The sequence below is a fragment of the Falco rusticolus genome, chromosome W, assembly GCF_015220075.1.
Source record: "Falco rusticolus isolate bFalRus1 chromosome W, bFalRus1.pri, whole genome shotgun sequence".
Lineage (NCBI taxonomy): Eukaryota > Metazoa > Chordata > Aves > Falconiformes > Falconidae > Falco > Falco rusticolus.
Genome location: NC_051209.1, coordinates 2,185,366 through 2,209,765, shown reverse-complemented (window position 1 = coordinate 2,209,765; position 24,400 = coordinate 2,185,366). Strand labels below are relative to the sequence as shown.

Below are 24,400 nucleotides of genomic sequence, written 5' to 3'. Positions count from 1 at the left end.
CCCCGTTCACCTTGACGTGTTAGCCATAACCGCCACGGGTCACCAAACCAAATTACTCCAGTGCCATTCACGGGTTGAAGTGGTGATGACATGTGGGTACAGTCTGCCATATCAGTCGCAGTAACATTAACATATACAACAGGTACAACGCTAGCCAATAGGTCTAACTCCTGCAAAGATAAATGATGTGGCCGATTTAAATGCTCAATAACCGTCTTCTGCCACGCTGCATTACACATAGAAGGCCAAACAAATTGCCCATTTGGACTCATACATGTACCATTCTGATCGGAAGTCAGATCCACTGTTTTAACATTCCAAAAAACCATCAAAATTTGTTTCATTCCCTTGCAGGGGAATACCAATTAAACAGGTTCTAAAGAGGTTGTCTGCCTGTTGCAGACTTAAAAAAAAAAGTCTGTTACTCCCTTGATATTTGCCCTTGTCACCCATATGTTTGTTCTAGGCAAGATGTCAAAAATACTTTGGCCAATGGGTAAAAAATTCATCAAGACCGTAAACCAAGTCCACCACTCAAACATGTTTAGTCCTACAAATTCCATTTTTTTTTTTTTTTCACCTTCCACCCCACAAATCTGTGCTTTCACAGATTCTGATGATGTGTACTGTCTCCAGTCAGCATGGTATTACACTAGTCGTATGCTTTCTCTTGCTTCATGCCCAGTTACTAATCAAACACGTGCACTCTTTACACCATTTACATTTAAGCTTTGGCTTACAGAACCGTTTTACCCCACACAGCATACATCGGCACAATACCCGCGGGTTACATCCCTTACAAGATAGACAGTTTATTCTGTCTGCTCTCTCTCTGAGTCTTCTCTTCCGTCTTCTGATCTTGACATACAGGTCGCACAAACTTGCTAGGGACCCATATAGGTCCTTTATCTGTGGAGATACAAAAATAACCTCTACCATTAAATAACACGGGATTACGTCCTTCCCATACACCTGAACCCATATTTTTATACAGAACATTCAAACCAGGAACTGTAGTTGTTTGGTTCCCTTGCGCTGTTTGGTGATGTATAACAACAGGTGGTCCCTCTCTACCCTCCGTAAGGGAGAGATAGTTTAAGGTAAACAACACCTTAGTCAACCGTTTAGTTACGTCTATGTCCTGCGATACTTTCTGTCTCTGAAGATAATCCTTCAGGGTACGGTTTGCCCTTTCAACAACTGCTTGGGGAGTGAGGAATCCCTTTAACGTGTTTAATTCCCCAAGTTGTCATAAACCTAGCGACTCGTTGACTACTATACTCTGGACCATTGTCTGTCTTTATTTCTACAGGTACTCCCATGACAGCAAAACAAGACATTAAGTGTCTCTCCACATGTAATGCCTTTTCACCAGTTTGTGCAGTGGCCCATATAAAATGAGAATAGGTGTCAATTGTGACATGCACATACTTAAGCTTCCCAAAGTCAGGTACATGTGTTACATCCATTTGCCAAACCTGAAGTGCCTTCAGACCTTTTGGGTTAGTGCCCACCCCTAAACCAGGTCCATGATGACTACACTGAGGACAGGAGTGGACAATACCCTTTGCATCTGCTATGGGTATTTGATACTGTCGATGTAAAGACTTTGCATTCTGATGAAACATCTCGTGGCTGTTGTGAGCTTCTTCAAACTTACTTGTTGGTGGAGTTATTGCCAGACAGCTGACTGCTTCATCAGCTCTAGCATTACCTTCGCCCAACCCAATGGTCCACTGATGACTTCTAATATGCATAATACAAAATTCATGTTTTCTCTGTTGAAGAGTACTACGCAGCTGTAGAAACATTTCACCAAGATGTTGGTTCTTTGTCTCTCTCAACAAGGCATCTTCAATGTGCTGTACTACACCAACTACGTACAATGAGTCTGATACTATGTTTACAGGGGTGTCGTTCCAGCTTCCCAATGGCCAACACACTGCTTTCAGTTCTAAGGTTTGAAGGTTGTCCCGTGGTTCACACCCGGTGATCACGTGTTTCTGCCACTGATTATTGGATTGCCAAACACACGCAGCCTTCTTCATCTTTTGTCCTGCATCTGTAAACACCATTGGCCCTTCAACTGGTCTTTTTGAGCATAGCGGTCTTGCAATCCACTGGTAATGTTCTAACATCTTCCAGAGAGGTCCTTTTGGCCGGTTGTTGTGTACAACACCTGTATAACCCATCAAGGCTTCCTGTATGGCTGCTGAATGTCTCAGGAGCCACTCATAATCATCACCACGGACTGGAATACTGATATCTGCCGGTTCAGTCTCATCAATTTCAACAATCCTGTCTCTTCCTTTTCTCACCAAGGCCGCTACTGCTTCAGGGCGACTTAAAATACGATGTCTGGGTTGCAATGGCAAAAACAACCACTCTAAAACGATCGCCATATTTTCCCCCTTTTTCTTTTGCCATTGCAAAATAAGGGCAAAAGGTGAAGTGGCAACATTACAAACCAAAAAAGATAACAGATGATTTGCCGTTCGGCGACCACACCAGCCAGTCCGAATCTTGCGGGACATAACTTCTAGGGCAGCCCGCTGCTCTGGTGAACAAGTTTGGGGACTGTTGGCTTCAGTGCCATGCAACCAGGATCGGAACGGTTGCAAATCATCGTTAGTGAGGCCAACTATGTTACGAACCCACTGTAGGTCTCCTAAAAGCCTTTGAGCATCATGCAGATTAGTTATTTGTGTAGTAAGGGTCACCTTCTGTGGTCGGATCTGAACATCCGAGATGAGCCAGCCTAGATATTTCCATGGGGCTGAATGTTGAACCTTCTCGGGCGCCACAATCAAACCAAACGATAGAAGGTGGTCAACAAGCCATTTCAGTTGATAGTCTGAAATCCCTTGTTCAGCAGCCAATAAAATATCATCCATATAATGATAGATCAGAATGTGAGGCCAACGTAGTCGTACTGGAACAAGTGCCCAATCTACAAAAGTCTGACACATTGTAGGAGAGTTCTTAATTCCTTGTGGTAAGACCGTTTGGCTGGAGCGGCACAGTTTATTGATGGCAGAGTGAATGCAAATCTTTGTGTGTCGTCAGGATGTAAGGGAATTGTGAAGAAACAGTCTTTCAAGTCTATCACGACAATTTGCTAATTCTGAGGGATCATCGTAGGAGTTGGAAGACCAGGTTGCAATGCTCCCATTGCTAACATCTGATCATTAACTTCACGTAAATCATTTAAGAGTCACCATTTCTCAGTCTTCTTTGTTATCACAAAAATATGAGTATTCCAAGGACTTGTAGAAGGTTGAATATGACCTACTTTCAGTTGTTCCTGCACCAATTCCTCAGCAACACACAGCCGTTTTTCTGTTATCGGCCACTGGTCTACCCAAATTGGCTTTTCTGTTAACCATGTAATCTTCAGTATGGGTGGCTGCCGATCAGTGGCCGTGGTGCAAAATGCTGGTCAATTGTCATAACTAGTCCCAATTGTGACAAAACTTCCCGTCAAATCAACCCAGATAATGTGGGTGGGAGTTGCATTACGTATGGCCGAATTACAATAGCCCGGCTGTCTTCAAACTGCAAAGTAATCAAGTCTTTACTCGGCTTCGGGACTTTTGCACCTCCTACTCCTACCACTTGGGTGATAGGAGCTTGCAGTTCCCAATTCTGGGGCCATAGATGTTGATTAATGATGGTGACATCTGCCCCAGAGTCTAATAGAGGTTCCAGAGTAATTTGTTGACTGCCTTTCTTCAATTGAATCTTCTGATATGGTCTGTGATTAAGATCTAATATGAAACACATCTCAGGTCTGGTAAATCCAAAATAGTCTTCTCCTCCCATCTTAGATGGCTGGCATTGTTGTTTGAGTTGCTCATAGGATTGTCGATGCGCAGCAAGGCTTTCATAGGGAAGTATTTGAGCAATTTTACTTCTTTGTGGAATAGTAACAGGTGGTTGTAATGCATAGGCCATAACTTGTACATGTCCCGTAAAATCTGCATCAATTAACCCAGGTAAAACAATTACTCCTTGCCTTCCTGTTGAAGATCTCCCTAATAAAAGTCCTCCAACTGGAGAATTCACGTTAGACAAAGGTCCTTTTACTTCAGTTGGAATTAAAATAACTTCTTTAATGTTCAAAGTTACATCTACTATGGTTGCCACGTCCACCCTGAGGCTCCCCCGGGTGGGTGGGATGCGCTGGTATAAGAGACCACATTTCTCATCTGCTTTGGTAGGGCCTGTACTTTTGTCTTCGTGCGTAGACCCGATGCGCTGCGCTGCATGTTTCCCGACCTGTTATATCTACAAACAGCAGTAGCATGTGTATCTAAGTTACATTTGTGACACCAAACAGTCTTTGAACAAGTACGCCTCGTGTCCAGATTCACCACATCGATAACAAATACCAAATCCTGATTTACCATTGTTGCCCTTTCAATGTCCACCTATATGATTTGTTAAGGCTGCTGCGATTATATGCCCTTGCTCCCTCATCGCAGCAGTAAAGGCAGCCGCTTGGTTATTTTGTTCGGCTCAAGTAGCTCTAAGTAACATTTCATCTACGGGACTTCCTTGGGGTAGTGTTGCTAAGACCGCCCTTGTTCTTGGGTTAGCCGCTTCAAAGGCGAGGGTGCGGAACAAATGTTCCTGCAGGTCCAAAGGTAAATCAGAATTGTTCTTTAATGCTGCAGACAAATGGTCTACAAATTGTCCATAGGGCTCCGTTGTCCCCTGACGAACAGTGGTATAGGAAGCAGGTTTCTTCTTCTCTGGCACAGACAAAAGGGCTCGATGTGCTAGAGTTTGAGCAAGTTGATGCATTTGTATAGGATACTGCAATTGAACCTGCGTAGTAAAGTCCCTGCCCAGTTAACATATCTGCCCGTATACCATAAAGCGGATCTCCTATATCTGGGTCTTGATGTCTATTTGCTTCCTCTACAGCTAGTCTCTTCCACTCCCTCTCAAACATTAGATACTGAGAAGGAGTCAATAACAGGGAAGCAAGTCCAGCACAATCAGCAGGTGAAAGAACATCTGCTGTGAAAATAAACTGGATGATCTGTCACGCAGCCTCTGAACGCAGGCCATGAGTAGTAACTGTTTGCTTTGCTTGTTGCAATATTTTCCAGTCATGCGGCTCCCATTGTGCACCAAGGTTATTAACCAGTACTGGACAAGCTAATGAGCTGGTCACCTGCCAATCACCCTCCAAAATAGCATCACGAGTAACACCAGACCAACGCTGTAGAATTGGATCTTTTCTCGAGTTCAGCATCAGTGGGGTAGTTGGGCTAACTGGAGGAATTACAGGTATTGTAGTAGGCAGGTTCATTTCAACTCGCTTTTCCAGTTTTCTTAATTTATCTATTACCTCCTGTAAGGATTTATCTGTATTGTTATCACGAGGTTTCTCCCCGCCTTCCTCCTCAAATTCGTCCAATGATGTTTCAGGAAGAGGAGAATACACATCGGACGGCGCTTTTGCCCCCCCTGATTTGACCAACGAGCTGTAGCCACCCTCCGTTTTGGTCTTGCTCCACCCACAGCTCCGATTGGTGCAGCAGGACTCGCTGCTCCTCCTTCTTGGGGAGGCTCAGCCGCCTCTTCCGGGTTCGGCTCAGGTACAACAGACCCCCGAGGAGTAACTTCCGGTATGTCTGCTGTCTTATCTAAAAGCTCCTGCACTTTTGAACACGCAGGGGCTGACATACCCTTCCTAGGACGAGTATGCCCAACTCCAAAAAGTGTAGCCAAGAGAGAAGGCTTAGGTGAATCACCCTTCTACTCTATTGGCTATTCTACCACATCTCCTCCCTACGCTTCTATGGCTGCTGTTGTCGCTACTTTTTTTTCGCTTTCATAGTTTCCAGAGTGTTAACTATCGACTGCCACGTAGCTCCTAACGCTTGAGCTTCTTTTCCTTCTTTGCCTCCCTCGATCGTAGTATCCCAGAGGCAATTTCCCACTTCTCTCCATTTTGCAATATTAAACAGTAACACGGGCTCGAGGATCTTACTCTTTTTTCGTGCCCAGCGAACTAAGGTCTCCACTTCTGTCTCTTTAACGCCCTCCCCTCTCTTAAAGAGGATGCCAGTTAACAGTTTAACTGCTGCGTCTAATTCCATCGATGTCTTCTCAGAGCTCCCCCCTCTCACAGAAAGGGTATCAGCGGAGAAGCCCCGCCACACTCGTTGTTGCGGTCTTCTGTAGTGTGCCCCCCCCCCCCCCTCACAGAGAGAAAATCAGTGGGGAGCCCTGCTGTGGTTTATTCTACGTGGTCTTACCTCTGGCGGGGTGCGATCTGCAGCTCTACACCGAACTCTGGACTCCGCTTTTCACCTTCCAGGTTCCGCCCACCTCCAAACTATAGCTCCCTAATCGGACAACTTCCCTTCGGGTCTGATGCACGGGGACTTCCGCATTTAAGCGAACAGCATTTAAGCTGAACCGCATGTAAGCGAATAAATGGGTCCCTGTTCGGGTGCCAGACGAAGAGGGTCCCCCATGGAGAGTCGGCCAAGTCACGACAATCACACCTATATGGCTACATGCCGTGCTCACTTTATTAAACAAACAGGTCATATTTATAACTTAAACCAACCGCTCACAAGACTTTACACACAGGTGATTGGATAAAAGTCTCTGCCCACGCGGGCGTCCGTGTCGCTGATCGGTGAGCATGCTGCAGGCGCCTGATCAGTGTGCCGATGAGAGTGTGCTGATTTCGCGGTTCCCAGGACTTGCTCTGCACCTGGCTTCTTGTTTGTGCAGAGCTTGTTTTCTTTCTCACACTGCTTGTTCCCAGGACAATTTAAAGTTGCTCTGCAGCTTCAACTAACAGGCCTGGGTTGTCCAACCCGGACAATGGTAACATATGTCCTCGGTCCTTTAAAAATCCCTCTACACCTAGTATCCTTGAGTCTTAAGCAGTTTGTTTTCTTTTAGCAGTTAGCATGCCCTAGTCAGAAGGCTCCTTATTTACATTCTTGTTGAGCTCATCTACATCGGTACTAACTGTCCCTTCTCCAAGTGCCAAGTGCTAAGCTCCCGCCCTTCGTTAATGTTTCTGTTATCTATGCAGCTTCTGTCTGCAGCAGGGTTTTAGGTTTTTCACTATATTTTCTCGTATCAGCTTCTCATTTATTTTCATGGATATGCAAATATGCATTAGTATCAGAGCCAGTTCCTTGTCTTTGTGTTTCTCTTCTTCCTAAAAAGCACCAACAGTATCATGATAACTGTTCTCTGCTTTTTTCCTCTCCTTCTGGTAAGGGCCATCGGTTTTACAACTTTATTTCCCCCTCCCCCCCTTTTTTTTGTACTTATGCAGGATGTTACTTGTTTACCACCAAAAACCTGAAAGACCTGTACATAAACCTAAAATAACATATGGTGTTATGATGGTGAGGGGTTTAATCTTCTGTAGGAAAAAAACCCCAAACGCACGACACAACAGTATAGTAAGCAGTTTAAGTTCTTCTCATTTGCCCTTGCTGATGATTTGTGTTGACTACAATATTTAAATTATTAGTATTAAAGGGCTCTGATTTATTTTCTACAGCCCTACTACTCTTCTACAATCAATGCTTCAAAGAACTATTTTTCACAGACCCTTCAAATTTATAAATATAGAGAGAGTAGTTAGCTATAGTTAGTGCTCCTGATATAAAATATAGTAACAGCAAGGCACTGAGCATTATAACTTTGACACCTAATGCAGCTATTCACTACTTAAAGTTAATAAAATTCTCAGCCTAAAGAGATTATAAACATCATAGGCAGTGGGTGAATATTCTGCTGCTGGTCTGGAAATAAAAAAATAATCATGTTATTGGGTAGTACCTATGGCAAGACCTGCATTTAACAGCAAATGCTTTCACTTAAGTGATTTCCTTTCCTAATGTAAACAGTTACTTGAATGCATTTACATGAGAACTGCTTTAATCTAAGCTAAAATGATTTAGTTCTTAATTGTGCAAAGGCAAGGAATTTTGCCACTGATTTTAATTCCCTAATCTCCCAGGGAGAACTGCTAACTTCTCTGTGCTTTGGGTAGGGGCTTATGATCTTGGTGTAATTGTGCATCGCTGTGCAAAATACTAATATTTACTCTTTCACTGGTAGTAGTTTCTAATGAAATTATTTATCCATTTTCTTGTGACTAGAGGAAGTTTCTTCAGGCCTAATTTACCCATATATATCATATATATATATATATATGCAAATATGTATGTTTGCACTAGGCATTTTCCTTCAGAATGATTGGATGAGTCTTTTAATTTTGGAATGATGTTTCTCAGACTTAGAGCAATTAAATTCAGTCTTCACACAAAAGCTAATGACCTTAATATCATGCATGAAGAGACTCTTGGAGAACAGAAAATATTAAAATAGATGTTCCCCCTCTATTTTCCAGAGATCTCTCTTCATCACTGTTAATCAAAACAATCTGTGTAAACTTGCTCACAACTACAATAAACTATTTGGATCAACTTCATTTGTAAGAGAATGAGTAAGGAAAAAATACTTGCATTCTGCTATTTGAAGTTCACTTGTGTCTACCTATGGTGGGTTGACCTTGACTGGCTGCCAGGTATACAGTAAGCTGTTCTGTCGCTTCCCCCTTGTCAACAGTATGGGGAGAAAATAACATGAAAAACTCATGAGGTGAGATAAAGGCCATTTAATGAAGAAAAGCAAAGGCTGTGCACAGAAGCCAAAAAGCAAAAAGATTTATTTTCTACTTCCTATCAGCAGGTGATGTCCAGCAACTTCCCAGCAAGACCTAACTAATTTGAAATGCTTCTATGATGAGGTCACCTGTCTAGTGGATGAAGTGAAGGTGATGGATGTAGTTTTTCTGGATTTTAGTAAGGCTTGTGATACTGTCCATCACACCATCCTTCTGGACAAGTTGTCCAACTGTGAGATGAGCAGGTACACGATACACTGGGTGAAGAACTGTCTGAACAGCAGGGCTCAAAGGGTTTTAGTGAATGGGACTACATCTGGCTGGTGACCAGTCACCAGTGGTGTTCCTCAGGGCTCAATTCTAGGGTCATTTTGGCTCAATGTTTTTATCAATTATTTGGATGCAGGAGTTGAATGCACCATTAGCAAGTTTGCTGAGGATACTAAACTGGGAGGTGCTGTTGACTCTCTCTAGGGACAAGATGCCTTGCAGAGGGATCTAGATAGATTGGAGCATTGGGTAATGATTAATGGGATGATATTTAACAAGTCCAAATGCTGGATTCTGCACCTAGGACAGAGTAATGCCGGGCACAAGTATAAATTGGGAGAGGAGTGGCTGGAGAGCAGCCCTGCAGAAAGGGATCTGGGGGTGCTGGTCAACAGCAGGCTCAATAGGAGTCAGCAGTGCCCTGGCAGCCAAGAGGGCAAACTGCACCCTGGGGGGCATTAAGCACAGCATAACCAGCTGGTCTAAAGAGGTGATTATCCCTCTGTATCTAACATTGGTGAGGCCTCACCTTGTGTGTTGTGTGCAGTTCTGGCACCACAACTGAAAAAGGATGTGAAGATCCTTGATTGCATCCAGAGGAGGGCAACAAAGCCCGTGGAAGGGCTGGAAGGCATGTCCTATGAGGTGCAGACAAGGACTTTGGGTTTGTCTAGTTTGGAGAGAAGAGGGCTGAGGGGCGACCTCATTGCTCTCTACAGCTTCCTGAGGAGAGGGAGTGGAGAGGGAGGTGCTGAGCTCTTCTCCCTGGGATCCAGTGACAGAATGTGTGGGAATGGGTCAAAGCTGTGTCAGGGAAGGCTCAGGCTTGACATTAGGAAACACTTTATTGACGGGGTGGTCAAACACTGGAACAGGCTGCCTAGAGAGGTGGTAGTTGCCCCATGCCTGTCGGTGTTTAAGAGGCACTTGGACAATGCCCTTAATAACATGCTTTAAGTTTTGGTGCACCCTGAAGTGGCCAGGCAGTTGGACAAGATGATCATTGTAGGTTCCTTTCAGTTGGAAATATTTGAAGTAGGGCCCCAGTATTTGTAGTGGTTGCTTCAGAGACAAATGTCTTAATAAAGGTTATGTACTCCCCCACACCCTTTCTCTTAGCTTTTATTGCTGAGTATGATGTCATATGGTATTAAATATCCCTTTAGTCAGTTTGGGTAGGCTGTCCTGACCTTTTGTGTGTGTGAGGGTGCTTGGAGAGACAGCCTTGATGCTTTGTAAGCTCTAGTCAGTTGTCGCCAAAACATTGGTGGAGCTCCAAATACAGAGCATGGCACTATGAGGGCTTCTTTGGGGAAAGTTAACTCCATCCCAGCCAGACTCAACACAATCTTCACTTGTTTATTCAATACCATTCATGTCATGCTCTAGGTCCAACATAATTAGATACATTTACTATCTTCTTACCATCCCCTTGCATCTATTTCTCATTCTGGAAACCCCCTCTTACCAATGCTTCCAACTTTATACTATATACTTAAGCTAATTTATACCCAACATATGGACTTACATATTCTCATTAACTACTATCCCCTGTCCCTTAACTGATAGATATTATTTTCCTATTCCGTGGGTTTCCACTGTTCCTGCAAATGTTCATAAGTACAGGCTATGACTTGGGCCCCATCTGTTAAGGTGGTTGCTTTAAGATAGGAGAAGCAGCATCTTCAGTTGCTGGGCACAAACACCAGCTTAGTTTGGGTCATTGCTGCACTCTCCCAATTCCTTGTGAAGCTCACTCTCCATCAGTTCAGACAGTCCCTGCTATGCTGCTTCCTACAACAACTCTCATCGCACATTATTTTCCCCAAGGGTTAAATCTTGTTGAGGCACACTTCCCATCCTTTCTCATGGACACCCGGGTCCTTGAGCAAAGACAGTCCTATGAATGGGCTTGCCTTTTCCCAAGCCACACTGCCTTCCCCAGCCACTTCCCTTCTTCCCTGGCTTCTGTTAAATTTAAATCCCAGTACCCAATACTCTCAGTATAGTCTTTAACACTTCATTATTTCTCAGTCTTTCTGGAAGCTTGTGGGTGATTGGGCATGTGATACACCCAATCAATGCCATGTTTCTTGGCCTAGGAGTTTATAAGGTTATTTCGGAAAGGAGTCCCACTGTCTGACAATTCTTTCTGGAGTAGCATGTTGCCACAGAACTTGCTTTTCAAGCCCTAAGATGATGTTTTGGGAAGTGGCATGGCTTACAGGGTATGTTTCTAGCCACCCAGTATTCACTTCCACCATGGTGAGTATGTAGCGCTTGCTTTGGCATGTTCATGGCAGTGATCCAATGCAGTCAATTTGCCAAGCGTCGCCATATCGAAAACCCAGCCACTGCCCTCTATTCCAGGAAGACTTTACTCATCTTACTTGCTTGATTGGAGCACATTTCACATTTGTGGATGATCTGCATGATGGTCTCCATGGTCAGGTCCACTGCTCTCCCATCTGTATGTTGCATCTCTCCCTAGATGTCCCGATGTTTTGTGGGCCTGTTCAGCTACAGATAGCTCACCCTTACACTACCAGTCCAGGTCCACCTGAGCCACTTCAATTTTGACAGCCTTGTCTACCTGTTCATTGTTTTGATGTTCTTCAGTGGTATGGTTCTTGGGCATGTGAGCATCCCCATGCTGTACCTTCACAGCAATATTTTTCTACCTAGGCAGCTATGTCTTGCCACAGTTTGTCACAGTCCCTTTGGATCACTCAAATATACAGGACAACGTACTCTGTAAATGAAACTTTATTTCTTATATGAGCTCATAAAATAAAGAAACAAACATTACAAGCAAGGTCTCGGTTCCTGTTACACAGACTAGTCTATCACACAAATTCACTTATTCACCATGTAAGTCACCAGGTTTCATAACTTCTAACCTGTAACTCTTAAGTCATACACCTATGAGAAAAATTGTTACCTAGCTGTTTGTGAGAGTGTTCATCCTTCCTCCTCCATCATGGTGCAGGCATCCCCTGTATGACACTGGGAAGCATGAAAGCCTCAGCAGTCTAGCTGCTGTTGGATCTGCTTCAAAAGCTTTTTGGATAAGCTGATGGTTTTTATACCTTCTAACTTGCAACTTTGGTCTATACCATTTCCATGAGCAGATTCTGATGAAACTAGCAGACAACCAATAAGCAATGATGATGGTTGTAGGAGAGGAGACAGCAATCTGTAGGTGATAATGGCTGTATAATGGCCTTTTAGCTCTTTCTGGCCACCTGGGTTTACTGGACTGTATGGGTTTGATGACCTGGTACAAGCCCCACAGGAGTATAAAGCTCTAGTGGACAGTGGTGCACAGTGTACTCTAATACCATCAGATTACAAAGGGGCAGAATCCATCTGTATTTCTGGAGCAGACAGAAGGATCCCAAGAACTGTCTGTGTTGGAGGCTGAGGTAAGCCTAACTGAGAATGAGTGGCAAAAGCATTCCATTGTGGCAGGTCTGGAGTCTCCATGGATACTTTGCATACACTATGTCAGGAGAGGGTACTTCAAAGACCCAAAAGGGTAGCAGTGAGTTTTTGGTATAGTTGCCTTGAGTATGGAGAAGATTTAAGCAGCTGTCTAGCTTGCCTGGTCTCTCAGAGGATCCATCTGTGGTGAGGTTGCTGTGAGTTAAAGAAAAGCAGGTGCCAATTGCTACCATGACAGTGCACTGGCAATAATATTGCACCAATCGAGACTCCCTGATTTCCATCCATAAGCTGATCCGCTGTCTGGAGAGTCAAGGAGTGATCAATAAGGCTCACTTGCCCTTTAATAGTCCCATGTGGCCAGTGCAAAAATCTAACAGAGTGGAGGCTAACAGTGGACTATCAAGGACTGAACAAAAACACACCACCACTGAGTGTTGCTGTACCAGACATGCTAGAGCTCCAGTATGAACTGGAGTCAAAGGCAGCCAAATGGTATGCAACAATTGATATTGCAAATGCTTTTTTCTATGTTCTTTTGGCAGTAGAGTGCAGTCTGCAGTTTGCTTTCACATGGAGGGGTATCAGTACACCTGGAATTGATTGCCTTGGGATGGAAACAGTCCTACTATTTATCAAAGATTGATACAGACTGCATTGGAACAAGGCAAAGCTCCTGAATGCCTGCAGTTTGACATCATTTTGTGGGGCAACACAGCAGAGGAAATGTTTTAGAAGGGGAGAATAATCTAGATTATTTTGGAAGCTGGTTTTGCTATAAAGCAAAGTAAGGTCAGAGGACCTACACAGGAAATTCAGTTTTTAAGAATAAAATGGCAAGATGGGCGTCATCATATCCCAATGGATGTGATTAATAAAATAATAGCTATGTCTTCACCAACTAACAAAAAAGGAACACAAGCTTTCTTAGGTTTTTTGGAGAATGCATATTCCATGTTATAGCCTGATTGTAAGCCCTTTCTGAGCGACCTGGAAGAAGAATGACTCTGGGGCCCTGAGCAGCAGCAGCAGCAGCAAGCCTTTGAGCAAATTAAAGGGGAGATAGTTTGTGCCGGTAGCCCTTGGGCCAGTCTGGAGAGGACAAGATGTGAAAAATGTGCTTTACGCTGCAGCTGGGGATAACAGTCCCACCTGGAGTCTCTGGCAGAAAGCACCAGGTGAGACTTGAGGTTGACCTCTAGGGTTTTGGAGCCTGTTACACTCGAACTGAAAAGGAAATATTGGCAGCATATGAAGGCACGTGAGCTGCTTCAGAAGTAGTTGGTACTGAAGTAATGCTCCTTTTGGCACCTTGATTGATTGTGCTCGGCTGGTTGTTCAAAGGGAGGATCCCTGCTACATGTCATGGAACTGATGCTACTTGGAGCAAGTGGGTCACACTGATTGTACAGCGAGCTCAAATAGGAAACCTCAACTGCCCAGAATTCTTGGAAGTGATCATGGACTGGCCAGAAGGCAAAGATTTTGGAATGTCACCAGAGGAGGAGGTGACAGGTGTTAAAGAGGCTCTACTGTATAATAAATTACTAGAAAATGAAAAGGAATATGCCCTGTTTACAAATGGATCCTGTCATATAGTAGGAAAACGTTGAAGGTAGAACGCTGCTGTGTGGAGTCTTATATGACAAGTTGCAGAAACTGTTGAAGGACAAGGTGAATTGAGTCAATTTGCAGAGGTGAAAGCCAGCCAGCTGGCTTTAGATGTTGTTGAATGAGAAAAATGGCCAGTACTTTAAACTGACTCATGCATGGTGGCAAATGTCCTGCAGGGGTGGCTACAGCAATGGAAGCAGACCAACCAAGCGCACAGAGGCAAAGCCATCTGGGCTGCTACATTGTGACAAGATATTGCTGCTCAGGTAGACAACCTGGTTGTGAAAGTACATCACATAGATGCTCACATATGCAAGAGTCGTGCCACTGAAGAACATCAAAACAATGAGCAGATGGACCAGGCTGCTAAAATTGAAGAGACTCGGGTGGATCTGGACAGGGAACATAAGGGTGAGCTATTTATAGCTCAGTGGGCCCATACCACATTAGGACATCTAGGAAGGGATGCAACATACAAATGGGCTTGTGATCAAGGGATGGACTTGACTATTGATGCCATTGAACAGGTTATCCGTGAACATAAAGCATGTGCCATTATCAAACAAGCAAAGTGGAAGCCTGGCAGATTGTTTATATCACGCTACCACAAACCCACCACGGCAAGCACCATGTACTTACAATGGTGGAAGCAACCACTGGAAGGCTGGAAACATACCCTGTGACCCATGCCACTGCTCAGAATACTATCCTGGGCCTTGAAAAGGGTGTTTTATGGCAACATGGCACCCCTGAAAGAATTGAGTCAGACAATGGGACTCATTTCTGAAACAACCTTGTTAAAACCTGGGCCAAGGAACATGGTGTTCATTGGGTATATCACATCCCCTATCATGTACCCAGCCTCCAGGAAAGTTGAAAGATGTAACAGACTGTTTAAAAACTACACTGAGAGCAATGGGTGCTGGGACAATCAAGCATTGGGTTACACAATTAGCAGAAGCTACCTGGTTACTTAACTGTAGATCAGGGGTCCTCAACTTTTTAACCAGGGGGCCGGCGCGGATGCAGTGGCAGGCAGTCATCTGCGGCTGCTTGGTTTCCCCCCCCAACCCCCGGCGGGGGGGTTCTGTAAATACCGGGGGCCGGATTGAGGACCCTGGGGGGCCGTATCCAGCCCGCGGGCCGTAGTTGGAGGACCCCTGCTGTAGAGGATCTGCTAGTCAAACTGGTCCTGCCCAAACAAAAATCCTATGTACTGTGAAAGAAGATAAGGTCCTTGCAGTACATATAAGGAGCTTGTTGGGAAAAACAGTCTGGGTTATTCCTTCCTTGGGTGAAGGCAAACTTATTTGTGGGATTGCTTTTGCTCAAGGACCTGGATGCACTTGGTGGATAATGCTGGAGGATGGGGAAGTCCAGTGTGTACCTCAAGGTGATTTAATCCTGGGTGAAAATAATCTGTGATTTGAGCTCTTTAATGGCTATTGTGGCATCCATATGTCAAAGGTATTAAAGCAGGAACCTCTCGCTGCTAGCCAAGCAAGAGGCAAGAGGAGGAGTTCATTGCAATGTTAAACCTTATAGCCTAATCCAAAGGGACCAGGAGTGGAGATGGTAATGGATATACCTTTAAATTTTTGTCTGTGTATATACCAAAGGATGGGAAGGGGGTGGTAGTTAATGAGGATGTATTGGATAGTGTTGGACCTGAGCATGATGTAAATGGTATGGATTAAGGGGTGGAGAATGTGCTGGGATAGAGTTAAATTTCTTCATAGTAGCTAGTATGGAGCAATGTTTTGGATTTATGCTGAAAACAGTGTTGATAATACAGGGATGTTTTTGTTATTGCTGAGCAGTGCTTACACAGAGTCAAGGCCTTTTCTGCTTCTCAACCTACCCCACCAGTGAGGAGGCTGGGGGTGCACAGGAAATTGGGAGGGGACACAGCTGGGACATCTGACCCCAACTGACCAAAGGGATATTCCATACCATACAATGTCATGCTCAGCAATAAGACTACAGGGGAGGTTGGTGAGGGAGCCACTGCTTGGGGACTGGCTGGGCATTAGTCAGTTGGCAGTAAGCAGTTGTTTTCAGTTGCATCACTTGGGTTTTATGTCTCTCAGGTTTTTGGGTTTTTTTTCTCCTTTTTATTACAAATTATTATTACTATTTTTTATTTCAAATATTAAACTGTTTCTATCTCAGCCCACAACTTTTCTTACTTTTACCCTTCCAGTTCTCTCCCCCATCCCTTTGGGGGGCAGTGAGTGAGTGGCTCTGTGGTGCTTAGTTGCCAGCTGGGGTTAAACCATGGCAGTCCCACTCAAAAATGTTGTTCTTTCAGGTTGCTCAGTAGAGAGGGCTCACAAGATGACTATAACCTGGAACATGCATTCTCCAGAACCCCACAAGGTCTGGGAAAGCTTGTGTGTGTTTCTTGTTAGCTGGTGGGGACATAGTTGCTATCTTATTGATCATATCGATAGGGATGTGACAACATGCGCTCCCAAGAACTGGATTTTCTGTGCAGGTCCTTTGACCTGGCTTTTTTTTTTTTTTTTTTTTTTTTTAATGGCAAAACCACCTTTCAGAAGAATCTGAATTATTCCTTTCCCTTCTTAAAACACTTCTGCTTTGTTGCCCCACAAGCTGACGTCATCGGTGTTTTGTAGCTGTTCAGGAGTATCACCCTTTTCCAGTGCAGTTTGGTTTAATCCATGACAAATGGTAGGGCTCTGCTTCTACCCCAGGGCAGTCGATTCCAGGTGTATCAGATACCCCTCTAAGTGAAAGAAAACTGTAGCCTGCACTCTGCTGCCAAAGGAACTGAGAAAAAAAACACATTGGCATTGTCAGTTGTTGCATATCACTTGGCTGCTTTTGACTCCAGTTCATATTGGAGCTCTAGCATATCCAGTACAGCAGCACTCAGTGGTGGCCTCACTTCATTCAGTCCACAATAGTCTACTATTAACCTCCCCCCTCCATCAGACTTTTGCATTGGCCATATGGGACTATTAAAAGGTGAGTGAGTCTTGCTGATCGCTCCTTGGTTCTCCAATTGATGAATCAGCTTAGGGATGGAAGCCAGGGAGCCTCAGTTGGTGCGATATTGCTGCCAGTGCATTGTCATGGTAGCAATCAGCATTTGATATTCTTCAACTTGCAACAATCCCACCACAAAAGGATTGCCCGAGAGGCCAGGCAGGGTAGACAACTGTTTAACTTTCTGTGTGTTTGTGGTGGCTACAGCGAGAGCCCATCGGTACCCTTTTGTGTCCTTGAAATACCCTCTCCTGAGGTAGTCTGTGCCAAGGATACAAGGGGCCTCTGGGCTGGTCACAATGGAGTGCTTCTCCCACTTGTTCCCTGTTAAGCTCGCCTCAGCCTCCAATACAGACTGCTGTTGGCATCCTCCTGTCACTCCAGAGATCCAGATGGGTTCCATGCCCCTATACCTTGATGGCACCAGCATGCACTGTGCACCAGCGTCTACCAAAGCCTTGTGCTTCTGTGGGTCTGATGTGCCAGGCTATCAATTCCACACGGTCCAGTATACCCAGTCATCCCTCTCCTCCTCCAGGCTGAAGGCAGTGTCCCTCTATTCCTCTTCCTGGTCACAGTATTCACTGTCTGACACTTGCAGTGCCAGACCAGAAGTCCCCTCACCAGGATCAAGGGAGGTGATTTCAGTTGTTCTGTGTTTGGGAGAGCGTTGATTGCCTTCTTGTGTCTCTACAGCAACTAAGTTGACAGCCTCCTTGGGTGGCCCCTTCTTAACAGCTGTCTTCCCTCTCAGTTCGCATACATGGGTTTGCAGCTTAAAGGTGGGTTCACCATCCCGCTTTCTCATGACCTCCCCCTGGTCACAGAGGAAGAACCAGCCTGGGGCTTCCTTTCCCTCTGACCGGTGCAGAAGGGGACTAACACCATGGGGTGCCCCTGACAGCCAAGGTGCTGGCCCATGGGGACAAGGAGGAACAGAGATTTTCTTCAAAGTTTTGGGGCCAGGAAGACGATCTCTCCACAGTTGCTGTATCTGTATCTGGGCAACACATTGTTGCCAAGCTGTTAGAATATGTTGCTGGTGCATTTTGGACCACCTTCCTCCACATGGCCTGTATACACAGGATGTTGTCTGGGTATTTGGAGACCTTGTCATCGCCTAGATCACTGTAGATGACTTCCAGCACCACTAATTTTCTCAGGTGCTGGATGCCTTCATTGGCGGTAGTCCACTTTCCTTGGTAGTTCGCATGATCTTCCTTGAATGGATATCTTGCCCTCATGCTGGAGAGGAGCCTCCCCCTGAGACTGCAAATTCCTACCTCTTTTCCAATTCCTTTGCCAGTTCCCCAGTTCCTAGCAATCCACTCATCTGGCTGGCAGCTGCAGTCTTTCTGCATGTCTCAAAGTTTTTCAAGGTCAGGACTGGGTAGTTTCCCCTCCTGTGTGATTTCTCTCACTTCTTCCTCCTGTTTCTTTGCTGAAGGACTGGCTTCCCCATCAAACCCTTTCTCCTCCACCTCCCAATTAGTAAAATGATGTGGTATGGACCCGTTGACCTCCTTGCCCACAGTTTCCTTTTCACTACCGGGGCAATAACCGTAGTTTTTGTTTGTGTTCCTATCTCAACCATGGTGTCCTCAGGTGCAATTTGGGTCCCTGTCTCGACTATCATGTTCTTAGATGTAGTTTGGATCCCGATCTCAACTGTCGTGCTCTTAGATGCAGTTTGGATCCCAGTCTCAATCATGGCATTCTCAGAGGCGGTTTGGGTCCCTCCCTGTCTTAACCACAGTCTTCTGAGAGTACTGAACTGTGGCTCGATAGGGCCAGGCCAAGCCCCAGTACAGTGCTAAAAGCTGCTGGCTTTCATAGGGCAAGGCACCCTTCTATCAGGTGGCACGTCCGTTTGCCAGGGTTACTTGCCTGTTCAGGTGTAAAGTCCCAGGCTATGGGAGGTGATAACCACTCTAGGCACCTGCCCAAATCCTTCCACACACCCTGCCACCCAGGGATCGACTGCCTCGGGGCACATTTCTGTATCACCTCACCCAAAAATTGTCTTCTCTTATGCCAGGACAACACCAGATTCCACAAACCCAACAATAGGCTGACAATGTTAATTAGTAGTATTAAACAGCTCACGTAAGGGTGAACAAGGACCTCAGGAGCCTGCGCAATAAAACCACCCACATCAGTCCTGTATGGGAAGAGACAGGTGTATTCCCTCATCTTCTTCACAGGATAAGCTCCCCCAGCACAGTAAGGCATCAATGCCAGGGCAAAGTGCATAGCCATTGTTTGTATTAACATGTTCCCAAGCTCATCAAAACAAAGAGATAAGCGGTGCAGATAGCAACTCCATGACATGCACAGAAGCTTGCCACTTAATAACTACTATAACTATAGCACACTCAATTCAAAATTTCCATTGTCTCACACCCCACGTTGGGCACCAAAAAGAACTGAGGTGGGTTGACCTTGGCTGACCACCAGGTGCCCACCAAGCTACTCTATCACTCTCCCTCCTCAGTGGGACAGGGGCAGAAAATAAGATGAAAAACTTGTGGGTCAAGATAAGGTCAGTTTGATAAAGAAAAGCAAAGGCCGTGCATGGAAGCAAAAAAAAAAAGATTTATACTCTACTTCCCATCAGCAGGTGATATCCAGCCACTTCCGGAAAAGTAGAGCCTCAGTGTGCATAGCGGTTGCTTCAGAAGAAAAATGCCTTAATAACGAATGCCTCAATTCCTCCACTTAGCTTTTATTGCTGAGCATGATGTCATATGATATGGAATATCTCTTTGGTCAGTTTGGGTCAGCTTTTCTGGCTATGTCCCCTCTGAACCTCTTGCCCACCCCCAGCCTTCTGGCCTTTGGGGGAGTAGGAGCTCGGAGAGACAGCCTCGATGGAGCACTGCTCAGCAGTAGCCAAAATATTGTTGTGGTATCAACACCTTTCTAGTTACAAATGCAAAATATAGTACTATGAGGGCAGCAATGGGGAAAGTTAACTCCATTCCAGTCAGACCCAATACATTATACATTACCACAGAATGGTAGTAAACACATAGGTTATATAATAATAAGCTACTGCTATCATATCCTGGTTAGTAGTTATTTTTGTGCACATGTTGTTGGGTTCAGGGGAAGAGGAGGATGGTTACCTGTTGTTAATGAGAAACTAAGCTGCTTCATATTTGCCATGATGCAAAAATGTGCAATTGTGCTAACCTGTGACAGCTTGTTACCCTGGTGTCTGTGCATGTTCTTTTCCTGCTGTTAAATGCAAGGTAACTTGGAGTGAACAATTAGGTGTGAGTTAAGAGTACCTTTCTATTTTGGAATTAAGATTTGTATTTGGGTGGAGCTATATGGGTAAAGATTTCTTGGTTTTGAATAAATACCAGATCTTTTCTTTAAGTTGATGACGAAGGTGTTATTGTTTAAGATTTTTTTTAAAATATGGAGGACTCTATTTATTAAATGAATAGTCAGCAAGTTGTAACATATACAAGGTTTACTCAGCAAGCAGATTTTTATTACCTGTAAGTATGCGGATGCTTTAAAAAACTCATTGTGCTTTATAGAGTCCTGTCACGTTATGTCGAGGAATTGTAGCAATGGGATGAATAGAAATGAAGTCACATCTTAATATTTCCAAATAAGTGATAAACTTTGCCGCTTTTTTTAAAGCTAGTTGGCTAAACTGTTATTGTTGTTTACAGTGGTTCCATAGAGGGTGGAATACTGAAACTCAGCTGTTGAATTCCTGCCTTCCTAAGCCTTGTTCTGTTGGTATAGACAAGTCATTTCAGAATAAATATGCATCCATGCTGCATGAGGGAGTAGAGCTCTGAAAGAATTCTTTAAAAATGCTCTGTGCATATGTCTTTAGTGTCCTTGTACCTAAGGCGTAAATAATTCTGCAATGAATGACTGTTAAAGGTTTGCATATAGCTAAATATTTCACTAGTTCTTCCCAACTGTTGGAAGGGAAATGACTAGAAATTGGAGTTTTAATTTAAAGTATATGTTGATAAAAGTACATTTTACTCTTTAAATTAAGTTGTTGCAAGCTCAGTTGGCAATAGCCAATTCTCCTGTTTTTCCTATAGCCTGATTCCTTTTTAGTGGAACAGACAATGTGTGTGTTTTTAATACCAAACTTCAGATTCAATTTTTTGTATTCTTGTTTTCAATTTCAGTATGTGCTTTTTGACTAATAAGGGAAACAAGAAATTCTTCATAGGGCAAGTATATGGTAAAATGTTATTCAGTCCATTAGCCAAATAATATTGAATCTGGTTGTAATGTTGCTAATGTGGGAGGCAGATGAAATAAGAAGCTATTACATTTCAATTATTTTAATTTAGACCAATGTTTAATAACTGGCATGAGTGTTGATCAGCCCTCCAAACCAGACCAAAACTTTGAATTTTTTTGGGATACATTATCTTGGAGAACCTAACTTTCTTCTTTTTTTGGTTTTGTGGGGTTTTTTGTTGTTGTGGTGGTGGTGTTTGTTTTTTTTTAATTGCAAGCAAGTAGCGCTTTTCCCCATGAAACCTGGAGGGAATTTCGGAGAGCTAATTTTATTTAGTATGAGACTAAATTTGAAACCTATAATTATAATGACCTTTTTTTTCTCTCTCTCATCACTCTGAATATGGTATGTATGTGTAATTCCCCATTCCCATTCCTATTACCTCAATATTTTCATTTTTCTGTACTGTTTTCATTACTTTAGTTTTGTATCAGTGCTTTTATTTTTTGCCTTTATGTGTTGATATCCAGGGTTTTTTTCTTTCATCAGAATCCTATGCCTATATCTAATTGTAACCATCAGTTGACGTACTGATAGCTTGTCTGGTTTAGTGAACATGTGGTGGTGTTATCACTGTCATTTATCTTATAATTACCCTGCATGTCTTCAGGTTTAGTGTTTAAAGTCCGTAACAACTGGTATGGTTCCTTCAATAGCAGGTTATAGGACTTTCTTGATCTTTTTTTCTTTATCTAAAGAATTGCAGGGACATCCAGAGCAGCATACAATTAAATAGAATGAAGAAGACTGATCAGATGTTCCAAAAGTATCTCCAGTTTATTCAAAGCTCAGCACAATGGGAGAAGCCATAATTTGCAAACTATTGAACTGGACCAGCCAAGATGATCCATCCTTTTTGCAGGCACCTCTATCTATTCATCAAGGGGAGATCAAGAACTTTGAAAAGCTCTGGACAGAGACAATCTAATTCCTACACAATACTGGTCTGAATGTTATATCCGTCAATGGTTACATTCCTAATAAATTCTTCCTGCATTTCATATGAAAAGCAAAGGATGAAAAATAGATAAAACATTATAAAAGCACACATTTCTTCTGATGAAAGTAATGTTAGTCATCCCCTTTCTGTACTTTGTCTTATTTTTCTTGCAGTTCCACAAATGAAAAAATTAGCTGGCCTCTGATTAGATTGTTTGCTTGGGGAGGGGAAGGAATTAGTTTGGATTTTTTTGTACATCTGCATTTCCAGTGCTATTGCGAAGGCCCCTCAGCTTTAGTGTATACGGCTATATCCAGGTGTGGCTGTGCAAGTTCCTAAAGCTCAGAGAAGTGTTTTAATTTGTTGGTTGTATCTAATACAAAAGTATAAAAGTTATTTTGTGTTGTCTTAACTTTAGTGACTTATCTCTCTAATACATAAATAAGACTGCAACTTGAAAGATTATTGTGGAGCTCTTCTAGAATATTTTATGGAAGTTTAAACGTTCACAGATTTTACTGAAGCGTAATATTTCTGAAGGTTTGCACAGTTCCCTGCTGTGCAGAAGGAATGATTCTTTCTCTTGATGGTTTGGGAATCTTCTCTGAACAGTTTAAATAGTAAGATCAGTCACTAGTGGGTTGGAATGGTGCAAAGTGAAAGACTTCTTGCTTTGTTTGAACTCAGTATTCTGGAGTGGCAGATAGCTTTAACAACTATGGTTTAAAGACAAATAGCTTTAACAACTATGGTTTAAAGACAAATGGTTTTGGCAGGTCGAGAGACCTGGCCAATCTGAAAGGAAAACTGGTGTGTAATCGATGTGGGCAGAGCCGGGCAAAATAGATAATGTCAGTGGCAAGGACAACTTAACCTGAAACCCTCAATGAGAGTGCTTGGATGTATTGTGAGCCGTGGAATGAACACTTGCAGAAGGCTAAGTACCCTTACGGATTTAGAATGTAACCTATATATGCAGTATTAATGGACACTGTTGTGCACTCATTAAGGCTTATCTCACCTCTAAAGCAGTTAAAATCCAGATATTTTAAATGTTATGGACTTTCAGAAGAGCAGAGCTCTAAATTTGGAGATAATTAGTTCAAAGTGGTATGTGACTAGAGTGAATGTAATGTGTGCAAGACTGCCTTTAATATTTAACTCTTATTAAATAGTAATGTATTGTGCATGCAAAGCACCAAGGATCCTATTGAAAGAAAAAAAATGTTAATGATTTAGTTACATACTTTAGAACAATATAAAAAATTCCTGGAAGCTTCTGTTGAATAAAACTCTTGAAGAAAAAAGAAGTATTTAGAATTAATTTAGAAGCTGTGGATGGTAGGGGTTTTCTTTGTTTGCTTGGGGTTTTATTTTATTATTTATCAAGCAATATTTGTATGCAAAGAGGTTGAATTTTATATTTCTGGGGATTGGTTTTTGAATTGTACCTTAAATGCATTTTTTATAAAGTTGAAATGTTTTTTTATTATTATTATTTTATATTTAAAAGAAGAGAGATCAGTGAGTTAATAAATAGAATTTTTCACAGGTTGAGATTCCTACCTAACTTTATACTTAGGAAAATTAAGAGAACACTTCCACATCTCTGGTGGATCAGATTTCAATTTCTGCATTTTCTTACTAAGAATCTTTACACATCTTGTTCTTAAAGCTTTTTCCTGCCCCACTGAAGATTAAGTTGAAAATCTAAACTGGTACAACCTGGATTGTCATAAACCTGAAGATAAATGCCAGTTCTCTTATGGTGTGTTCAGACATACTTAAAAGGTTAAATTGTGTTTGAATAGGATGAAAGTACTGTGTTTACGCATGCAGAAGGTTCTACAAAGGAAGAAAGGCCTATATTCTTTCTAAGGGAATACTTGAACAGCAGATGAAGACAATGGTATTATGTAAAAGTGCCTGTCTACACATTTAGGTAGATAAAAGATGATATGAAGATTGGTGGCAAAGTACTGAGAGGGAAAAAAAATAATAATGAAGTCCACACAGGCTGTACTACTGTACACGCTGTCTAGTTTTGACAGCTATAAAAAGGCTATCTGTACCACCTTTAATCTAGATTTTAAAAAAAGATAAACCAAAATGTATTTGAGGTACATCTGTGCTATCAGTGTACAGATGTTCA

The 24,400-nt window shown here is 43.1% G+C and overlaps 1 protein-coding gene and 1 long non-coding RNA gene across 13 annotated transcripts in view; one reads left to right on the top strand and one right to left on the bottom strand.

Annotated features, from left to right (window-relative positions):
• The window catches only part of LOC119140802 (spindlin-Z), a 314,042-nt gene that overhangs the window by 233,870 nt on the left and 55,772 nt on the right, over positions 1-24,400 (top strand). The gene's annotated exons all lie outside the window — the stretch shown is intronic.
• On the bottom strand, positions 3,587-6,588 carry LOC119140813. Its single transcript, XR_005101728.1, has 2 exons — positions 6,273-6,588; positions 3,587-5,283 (listed from the first exon to the last, which is right to left on the bottom strand). It is a non-coding gene; the product is annotated as an uncharacterized LOC119140813 (long non-coding RNA).